The sequence below is a fragment of the Malaclemys terrapin genome, chromosome 3 (genome assembly GCF_027887155.1).
Source record: "Malaclemys terrapin pileata isolate rMalTer1 chromosome 3, rMalTer1.hap1, whole genome shotgun sequence".
NCBI classification, from domain to species: domain Eukaryota; kingdom Metazoa; phylum Chordata; order Testudines; family Emydidae; genus Malaclemys; species Malaclemys terrapin.
The window spans coordinates 17570775-17581570 of NC_071507.1; the positions used below are offsets into that span (position 1 = coordinate 17570775).

Genomic DNA, 10796 nt, shown 5'->3' on the forward strand with positions numbered 1-10796 from the left:
GAGGGGGAAATGCAATGAAAATTTATGACCTTAGCATTCCTTCAGGGTCAAGCAATTTATCAAATTCTCTCACTTTCTGGTTTCAATTACACAGCTATTGTGGAAGGAACTTATTTTAGCAGGTTCATTGCCTCAGTAGGGAATACAGGACTTTGGCCTAATGCTTCACCTTTAGTGCAGGCCATTTGAGCCTTAGAACAAATACCAATCATCACTCTTTGGAAAAAAAAATCTGCATCGGAGTGGCCTATTGGAATGGGGTTTCTGTCAAGGTAAACGGTTGTCGGCAATGACTGTGGTAGAGTGGTGATAAATCCCATTTTATTGCTGAAAAATTCCAGCTTCTCTGCATGCCTGACAGCTCCCCACATTCCCATACCCATTTGGGCAATTTCTGCACTATGTCCATCTGGTTCTTATTACCTCTCAACCTGCCAGTGTCTGATCCAGAAAAAGTGCAGGTCAAAACAGGGGAAAGAAACCAAGGTGATGGACAAAACAGAAAGCGAGTGAGCAAGCGAGCGAGAAATCCCTAAACAAAAAAACCCAGGAGTTTAATCATGAAATTGCCAGAAGCATATTTATATAGAGAGTTGAATAGGAGTAATAATTGCAACACAAGGTTCTAATAGCCTAACTGAACCACAGCCTTTGACATTTATCCAGAACATTAGTGACACTTGCCTAAATGAAAATAAAAATAAAATCAAGACCTCAATCCCTTGATTACAGCAATATTAATGGTACCACTTCAGTTAAATGACTCTCAGTGTTTCCATGGTAAGAACTGGTTTTTAGAAGCTTAGACCTATATTGCAAAGATTCCGTGTAGGTGGAAAGTCATTGCATGAAGTCAGCTGGGGTATGAATTAAGTTTTTGGTGGAAAAATGGACTATTTACAGAAATTTCATTAAAAAGGTGCCCATTTCAAAGCTGATTTTGCACTACTATTACAACTCAAATAAGTGCGTGTAATTTCCCACAAGACTTTTATCCATAATGGAAATGTTTGGCTATTTTCATGATTAAAAATAAATATAATTTGATAACAGATGAGCTCTTATCATTTAAAAATCAGCTATTTTTATTACCTCGACCCACTAAAACAGCACTTACTATGCCAATATACTATGTTGTGAGATAATTTGTCAAGAATCCACAAATGACATGAGAAAAGTTGCTGCATCTATTGAGTCAAAACTCCCCTTTTAAAGCATTTAGTTGGATTTATTTATGATTCCTACATATTTACATTTGCTATATTTAACTAACATTCATTAGATCATAGCTACTTTAATCATGTGCTTTCATGAAAATTTCATGTGAGGGGCTTTTCTGTTTTTGAGACTAGAGCTATAAAGATACAAAGAAAATTAAAATACAAAGAGTTACAGTAGATTTATATAATACCAAGGATCTGATTTAACCCCCAAGAACAAGGAAACTCAGAGTGAAGGTTATAAGTCTGTCCTTATCTGATCCCTTCATTCCTTGGTATTACAAGGGTCTCAATGCCCCCATCTCGGTGGTTATCTTATATATCCCATGCTAGAATACATCGGTAGGTATAATGAACTGAGTTAATCTCTGGGTGCCAGGGATTGAGATTTACAGATGTAATATGCTATTACTAAATATGTCCACACAACTGGTAGGCTCTGGGAACCTGTTGGCTGCTAGACATTCAAGATGGAGTTTCAGCACTGAAAAAACTTTCAGGCTTATTTTGGCCTTGAGTCAAACCCCTGTTATCTGAATATCAAAAAGGGTAGTCTAGTTGTGTTAACCAGTTTGGAGCAGTTACTTTTCAATCTTATTTCTTTTTGTAGGACGACAGTGTTCTCCCACCTCCCCCAAGACTCTGAAATGTTATTTATTAATGTATCGGTGCTCATTTCAATGTTTATAAATAAATGAACTTATCTGTGATGGTTAAAATCTGACATTTTGAAAATCAGAACAGGAAAGAAGACATTTCTCCTCATGGAAATAAGGCTGTTTGTGTTACTTTCAATTCAAAATTAATAAAGAACAAAGCTGGGAAAGTCAATATTTTATTTCAGAACAAGTCATTTAAACATTACATGTAGAAGTAAAACACAAACCTGGCTGGACCATTAATTTACTCAAGATTTTCTTAATTGTTGGTGCATCCACTCAAAAATTTACATTTTATAGGGTGCATTCTTGGTAGGAAAAAATTCTAAGAATTCTCTTTCTGATTGTCAGTAACTAACTATACTAGAGAAATTTTGAGTGATTAAACACAAATTAATATTTGTTTGCATTTGTAATGCAGTATAGAATTAGTTGATGACTGTTCACTAAAATATGTTTCCCATCGGTCCGAATACTTATTTTTTTCAATACAAACTTCTAATATATGTCAATAACTTGCAAGATGGTCTGAGATACATACAGGAAAACCATTTGTTAGGTGAATGTTGGCCAAACAATGATGTATATGTAGTTTTGTATATATTAGAAACAAAAAGAGGCACACATGTAGAAAGACCAAACTTTAGCAATAAAAATATTTCAGCATCAAAATGGTTAATAGTGAGTATTATAGCTTCAAAAGAGCCTATTGGCTCACCCTAAAGGATGCCCTGCAATTGTTGTTAAACTCATCAGATGAAACTACCCTTTTCAGCTAGCCCTTAGATTTGTCTAGCTAACAGTAAAATACTATAATAAATCGGTAACATATGTTGCCAGACAAGAATAAGTGATATAAATAAAGAGTCAAGAGACATAGCCCCTCAAGAACAATGTGAAAAGATTTATACTTTCAATGTATTAATCAATTAACATTGTAGAAGTAACTTGAAAGTGTCATACTGTTGTTTGTTTATATAATTCCTTATTTCTTCTTCTTCTTTTTTTCTTCAGATTGCATTTTAAACACAAATGTTCTCCGTGACTGCCTGCTTTGCAGCATTAGGGTAAGTCCCGTTTCTCCCACACCTTAAAAAAATAAAAAGTCTAAAAATATCTACATCAGAAAGGCATTTTGTTAATTGTATGTTTTATGAAATAAACATAATGCTATTGAAAAAAGGGCCTTTGTTTATTTCAAGCAGATGAATATGTGAAATTGTGCCTATGCAAATAGAGCTACCAACAGGATAACCAACTCTTCTGTGGCAATGATAAGTCTCAAAAACTCATATAGTCCAGTTATTATCACCAGCATTTAAAATATAGAAAACAAAATCTGCTTGGAGAATTGACTGAATATTTTATTTAGCTTTTTTTAAAAAAAGACATCCTTTGAAAAATGACATAATATAAATAATGTTACAAAGCAACAATATAATCAATCTGTAAACTAGAAGATAAATCAAGGATTTCATTAACTGCTGGTCGCCAGTTTAAATTGTAGTCTTGTCCATAATGTCTATCTATCTATGTATGTCCAAGTTATATTAAAAACCTTTAAATGGCTTTGTAATATCAGCTACATCTAGCTATTATAATAATTAATGATACTGTTTTATAAATCAATATATGTATTCTTGATAAATTCATATCCAGTTAATGGTGTAATTTAAATAAAAAATTAATGTAATAAAGGACATACAGGAATAGCAGGAAATCTTTAAAGGTTAAGAGGCAAATTTGTCTAATTTTTTTTTTGGTACCTGTTTTTGAAAAAATACATTGAAATTTAGCTGATATCAACCTTGGTCTTCTGATCACAATATTGCCATGATTTTTTAATATAGCTTCTGTTTGCTGTATGCATTGTATTTTTTCCATTCTAATGTAATAAACTATATCTCAGTTAAATTAGTAATTGTATCATAGGTTTATAATACTGTTGCAAAACTAAAACAAAAACATCACAGCAGGTTTTCAACATTCGGCCAGAAAATATTATAAAATATTGTTTGTCTTAATATTTTCTCCATTAATTACTCATTCCATATTTTTATTGCTATATGATTATTTTCCTTAAACTATGAAATGCCAAAAATATGAAAGATTAGAGCCAGCCATAAATGTATTTATAAGATTGTGGATACCCTGAATAATGTTTTAGTGCAATAAAAATCGGCTCTCTATCTCCTGTTTTAAATACAGTTAATCCAGTTTATTCAGAAAACTCGTGTAAGTGACTAAAAAGAAAAGAGAGAGAGAGAGACTGGAAAATGGCTTTTTGTTTCTAGGTTGCATATTGGTGTGAAACTGCAGCCCAGTTCTTTTGATTTTATTTATAATCTGTAACCACAAAATGCATTTTAAAGAATAACAGGATTTAAAAACAATTAATATTGCCTATTACCATCAATTGTGATCTTAGATGTTGAAAACAAAACCCCACAACCTGTTTATGTATTGAATGTTTTATGAAGAGTATCCTTTGAAATTATGCAAAACATTAAGGTTTGCCATCAGCACTGACATGGTACAGAAGTGTAATTTTAATCCATTGAGATTTTTTTTTGACGTTTTTCTTAACATTGCTCTGCCTTATTTAGAATAGCAACAGCGATTCGTGCAGTTTCACTTGACACTGATGAGTATTTCAAAATGTTACACGGACAAGAAAAAAAAAAAGAATTTGCTGCCAGTCACTATATTCAGCTATATAAGCAATAGCTATTTGCTAAAAGTTTACATTTCAGATGAGCTTGAATTTAAAGATCCATTATCCTTTCCCTGGGCCTATGTTTTGAAATGAAGGGAGAAAATAGAGAGTACAATTATGATTGAGTGTTAACGTGTACTCTTGTACTGTAACATTTCCATTTAAAGTGTATTTTGTTTTTAGACAAAACCAGCAGCAAGAGATACACAGCCATTCCTAGGAGGCTTAATTTAAGCTTTATAGGATGAACATAAAATGCTAGGTTACAGTAACACTGAAATGTTACACATTTTAAATATCTTCATTTTAAAATCTGTGTTATTTTTCTCTCTTGGGATCACTAATATGACTCTCTCCAGACAAAGCAGGAGCATGCCACATTCTTTAAAATTATCTGCAAAGGAGATCACATTCCTAGGCGTGTTGGAGTCTTTTTATAACTAAGGATAACCTCTTAATAGTATCACGATTTTCAACTGGTTAAACAGGCGTCTTCAGAATATTTAACTGCAAACAAAGAGACTTCATTTAGGGGGAAACAGTTTGGAATGATTAGAAACATAAGTTTTTATCTACTGTCACATTGGTGTATCAATTATTCAAGCCCTTCTAAATTTGGTTGTCTGCTTTTAAAACATTGGTTGCACTTGCTTCATGGAAAGATCAAAGAATCTGATAATTTTGCTAAATTATTTGTTTGCACAGTATGGCTAAGAGTGAAACATTTTATTTGTCTGTGTTATGTTCATGTTTTAGTCAAATTCAGTGGATTTATTCAACACCTACATTAAACCTCAGCAATGAGATTTGAACCAAATTATTATTAGAACATGCATCAATGTAAATAGATGTATGGCTCAGCTATGCACAGCATGCTATCATCTGCAGATATTTATGTGGACAAAGCCACATTGTTAAAGTCAATAAAATTATGCAATAGTGACTTGTTTGGAGGCTGTGCTGATCAGATAATGACTAGCTAAAGGAGTGAAGAGCCCAGGGTAAAGCAGAAGGTGTTTAATGCTCTACCTGGTCATTACCTGATTGGTAGAGACCAATAAGGAAGTAATTATTGCCATTATAAAATAAGTTAAAGATATAGTGTTAATGATTTTTTGTATGTGGTAGGACACGAAGTGTTTATGAAACTAAATTCAGAACATCCTCACAGTGTTTATAACTGAACAGTTCCATTAGTATGAGCTCACGACTGTGCTGTGATGGTGAAAATGCTTGTTTATTTCTCAGTAACAGCATGATCTGATTGGTAGAAAGCCTGTCAGGTATGGACTTCCTTCCCACCTCACTTCCCACACACCCAAGTCAATAAAGTCACAGGATTCAGGGACAGAATTTTAAAATGCCAGCATTTTTTTTTTAAATATACAAACTGGTAAGTAGTGTTGGCTCTTAAGTTCTCCTGGAACCTTGTTATAACGGATCTTCCATGGCGGAAAACAAATTGAACTTATCTTAGTAGACACTGAAGCTCCTTCTCTAGAGGAAATAGTATTTCTAGGTAAAAAAAAAAATTCAGATTATAATGTAATAGTTATAGTTACTCTAGCATAAGGCCACATAGCTGATTTAAGGAGCTGGAGGTTTGCACTTTTCAATTTACTGTTCAATTTGGATATCCTCTATTGTTTCAGCATTTGACTTATAGTTATAAAAAGATTTTTTTAAAAAGTTAATCAGGAGAACAGTTTAAAGAAAAAAATCAATTTACTTAAAAAAAAAAAAAAAAGCAGTCATTTCCCCTTATAATTGTGAAGGTGAATTTAGTCTCAAACCATTGTCTCTGTGTGTATTCCTTAATCAGAAAGCAAATTTCAACAGCCTTTTGTGAGACCCCCACCCTCCAAAAACATATGTAGCAATAGCAATACGAAATGTATGCCAATTTTACAACTCTCATATAAAGCTAGGCAATTTCGGACCAAAAAACCCCGCGCCAAACAAAAGATGTGTAAGCGATTTCATTTATTTTGATAATCCTCCTCCTGCACCAGAGCATTTTGCTGTCTTTGTCAAAGTGAATGACAACAATTTGGCCAACTCTCTCTGAGCTGCACTCAACAGTGACAGGCAAATTATCAGAGGCCCTGCACTCCTTATTATCAGAGGAGAAGTCATCAGGAGGACGCGTGGAGAATCCCTCTCCCCTGTCACTATTTGTCAGTGGGACAAGGGCCACTGCTATGGGTAGCTGACAGGTAATTTCAACAATAACAATTACTCCTATTACTGGTGTCATAAACAATTCGCCCAAGGCATGACAATAGCAAAGCTTTATAATTCAATGCCATATAAATAAATGCCAGCAGGTAACAAGTAATTTAGCTCCAATCAAGCTTTGGCCCTGGCATTAATATTGTTATTGCAAGAAAATGGAAAATTGAAAAAATTCAATATGTTAATGAATTAAGAGAGGGTCAAAGGCTAAGCCAGGGAGGAGGTATAGTGGGAGGTCAGAGAAGAAGAAGAGGGGACTAGAAAAAAAGAAGCCAAAAATCATCATTTCAGATTCAGCACAATACTCATGTTTGTACAATATTATAATCACTTTTTGATATGAAGGGGCGCAACGCCGTCTTGCTATTTTATGATTTAGGCCCTGTGAAAAGGTAAACAGGAATGTGAATTCCATTCCCTGATCTCAAGTTTCCATCACAAAGCGGAATACAATGCCCATTAAAAATCATTAGATTTGTTTAATTATTTCGTTATAAAAATAATCATCTCTCAGAAGCTACACAAGTAATATATTTAGAAAAGATCAAACCATTTTAGCGTATGCCCCTTTTCCTTTTGGATACAGGTTTTACTAGCCCAACTAAATTTATTCTTATTCCTTAGGAAGGAGTATAGTAAGACGTATTTTTCTAGTAGGCCACAATTCCACCAAAACCAAAAAAAGTCCAGTATCCCTAAATACCACTTCTTGATAAGACCAATTTGCAATTTTACTGTTTGTCCAGCAAGACAATGTGGCATCAGTCTGACAGCAGTAAAAGAATTTGAAAATCTCTAATTAGGAGAGCTGCGGAGCAATTAACGCATGTCAAATTTCACTTCATCAAGTGCCACTCTAATTTTCCCACTAAAAATTAATGGACTTTTTTTGTATGTGCATGTCCCCTCAAGGCAATGTTGATTCAAATCTGCTCAAGATGCAGTGTTGCACAGCTAAGCATCTTCTTGATTACAATCCGCCACACTTCTAACTGCTTTCATTCTCACTGCCACAGATACTTTGTCAACAGTCAAATTACGCCATGCTGATAACAATGCATAATGGTGTTCCTCAAAGGAGGTTCCTGTCATGGAACAGCGTTTCATAAAAATGTACCATTTTCTTCTCCAGGAAATATATCTGGCTAAAAATGATGTTTTAGTGGTTTCTGCATGGGTTACAATGTAATTCCCACCCACCCATCCCCAACTATAATTTATTTATTTTTGAGATCATATTAAAATACTACAGGGAACTGTTTGAGGAGCAATACAGAATGGAAAATATTTACAGTCAGTGTTTGTGCAGACACTGCTTCCTGCTTTACTCCACAACATTTTCAATAACAATATCCTCCCCTTCTCATGCCAGTGGGTTTTTTTGTTTTGTTTGCAAAATCTTACAGTCTTCGCACAAGCAGAAGTCCTCCTGACGTCAATGGGAATTTTGCCTGAGTGAGGACGGCAGGACTTGGCCCAGGGTCTACAAACACGTTGGAAGCGTCTCTTTTAACAGACAGTATTTAGATTCCAAGAGGAGTTTGTTTAACACGCACATGTGCCAGAATCCTCAAAACATCACAGAGTACACAAGACAAATTGCCTTTTTGTCAGAATGGCATATGTGTCAGGAAAAAGAGTTGCTTCATCTGAACAGTTTTTTAATTTTTTTCTTGTCTTCATTTTTTCTTCTTGAAGATCAATATCCTTAAGCTGTTGGTAGAAAAGTGTGTAAGGGGATGGAAAATATTTTCAGTGATTAAAAGGTGAATTTGTGAGGATAAAATGCTCTGGGAATGTTTCAGATTTTCATTTTCAGAAGTACAAAATAGCTCCCTTCCCACAAAACCAGACCAATATTAAAATTAATGTATCTGTATATTTCCTAGAATTATTTGATTTACTCTTGTTAATACAGAACTGGTGTCTCAATTGCTTTGTTAAAATATATACACTAAGTGGTAAATATAATTTCCTTCCATCGTTTTAGCTATTATTATTTACATTTTCATGCTGAATTAATGGGACCAAGTTCTCTGTTGCCGTAACTCAGTTGACCTGAATGGAGTTATGCCAGCAGAGAATCTGGGCTGTGTTCTATGTAGTATAGCTTATATACCTACCCCTTCCCCTTCAGTTTCAACCTTGTTGTAACTAAGCGTATTCTTGACAACATTGTTATATAGTCAACAGATGTGTCACAGAAATTCAAAACTGGGGGCTTTCTGTTACCAAACTCTATATCCCCCCCGCTTTTTTTTTATTGTGTCATCTAGTTAACAAAAAGCCAGAGAGATTCCTTTAAAATTAAAATAATGACAATGCACAAAAACCTACTGTTGAAACATCCAGAGCTTGCAGAGAGGCCTGCTGGAAGTTGCGCAATCATACTTATATTCATGTAAGTGTATTTTCTTCCTAAATATTATTTCACAAGCTTTAAAAATTATGCTGCTTTTTGAGAAAACATAGACCATCTACTGTGTATCGGAGATCTACAATGATCTTGTCATTCAAATAATAAGCAGAACTGTAAATTTAAAAAAAAAAAGAGAGAGAAGAAAAATGTGATTATATGATATAATCCTCCAGTAATCAATTTTACCTACACTATCTTGCTTTTGTTTTTAAAACGCTAAATAAACAATACATAATGCATTCCTCGTCAGCCAAAACCATGAGGGCTCTGTGCTCAAATAACAGGAAACATATTCAATTTTCCTAACAGAAGACAGTTCATTAAGCTGTGCCACATCAAATAAAACTTTAATTTCTCCAGCATCAGAGTCGCAATGAAAGCAATTGAGGAAGATGAGCCATATGGTACTTCTATCAGCAAACACATATTGCTCATTCCCCCAAAGTTTTCTAATTCTGCTCCCCAGACCTGTGTAATATAGATAATGTGCTCTGAGAGCAGCAACCATGAGCTATCTGGTGTACACTTCTAATGCTGTATTTAATGGGAAATAATGAATCATAAAAGCCTGCAGAAGACGGCTTTTGCTAACCTAAATCTCAGCTGTAATTTCATTGTTCTGTGCCTAAGATGCTGTTTGCCCTTTCCAAACAACAGCAGTTGAACGTAATTATGCTGCTTCGAACCTGGGCTTGAGGAGAAAACCTTCATAATATAACTAAGTTTCTGTTAACTCTTGAAATTCTGAACTTGATGCAACTCTAATTCCTACAGGAGAAGTTTGTATGATATTTTAGGTTCATAAAATTATATATAAATATTTTTTTCTCGTGGACAGCTACAAAAATTAAGTTTAATACTCCCTAATCTGGCCCTAAAATGCAACAGGAGAGATCTACTAAAAATTAGGAAATCTGCTTGACATTGGGAAATCTGGTATAACATCCGTAAGTGCCAAAGCCGTGTAAGTGAACACAATAAAAGATTAATATTTCTGGGTTTTTACTTTTTGTCAGTTACAAAAACTGGAGTTAAAGTGTTGACTAAAAACTGAACTAACCCATTTAAACTTCATAATGTTTATACTTTTCTTATAAATTCGTAATGATCTATTTACTTAAATTAGCAGGCCAGTATTAAAATAGTATTGGTACAGTATATTGTCTTGTATTTTTTCCTCATCTCCTTATTAAGTAAATGTATGTGCATGAAAAGATAAGTTTATTTTTAAAGATGTCTATAGATAAAAATATGTATTAAAGTTTATTGACTCAGTACAGTTGAAGATAAATATATGTTATTTTGATATGACCTAAAACTTGGACAATTTCTTAAACTCATCTGAAGTAGCTTCCCCCTCAAAATACAGGACTAATTTAAAACATTGTCTAGATAGGCTACTTATACATATTGAAAATATATTTTAAGTGGCTGTGTTTCTTCTGGCAATATATGAACCAAAACCAATTAAATTAAAAAGGGAGACTTTTAAAAGTTAGAGATTGCCTTTTAAAAGCTTATTAAAATCAGCATGTTACATGTCTGTC

At 33.9% G+C, this 10796-nt stretch overlaps 1 long non-coding RNA gene across 1 annotated transcript; it reads left to right on the forward strand.

Moving 5' to 3' along the window:
* Positions 1 to 2044: 2044 nt before the first annotated feature.
* LOC128834888 (uncharacterized) lies at positions 2045 to 10404 on the forward strand. The gene is made up of 2 exons (XR_008444516.1): positions 2045 to 2946; positions 8237 to 10404. It is a non-coding gene; the product is annotated as an uncharacterized LOC128834888 (long non-coding RNA).
* The last annotated feature ends 392 nt before the right edge of the window (positions 10405 to 10796 follow it).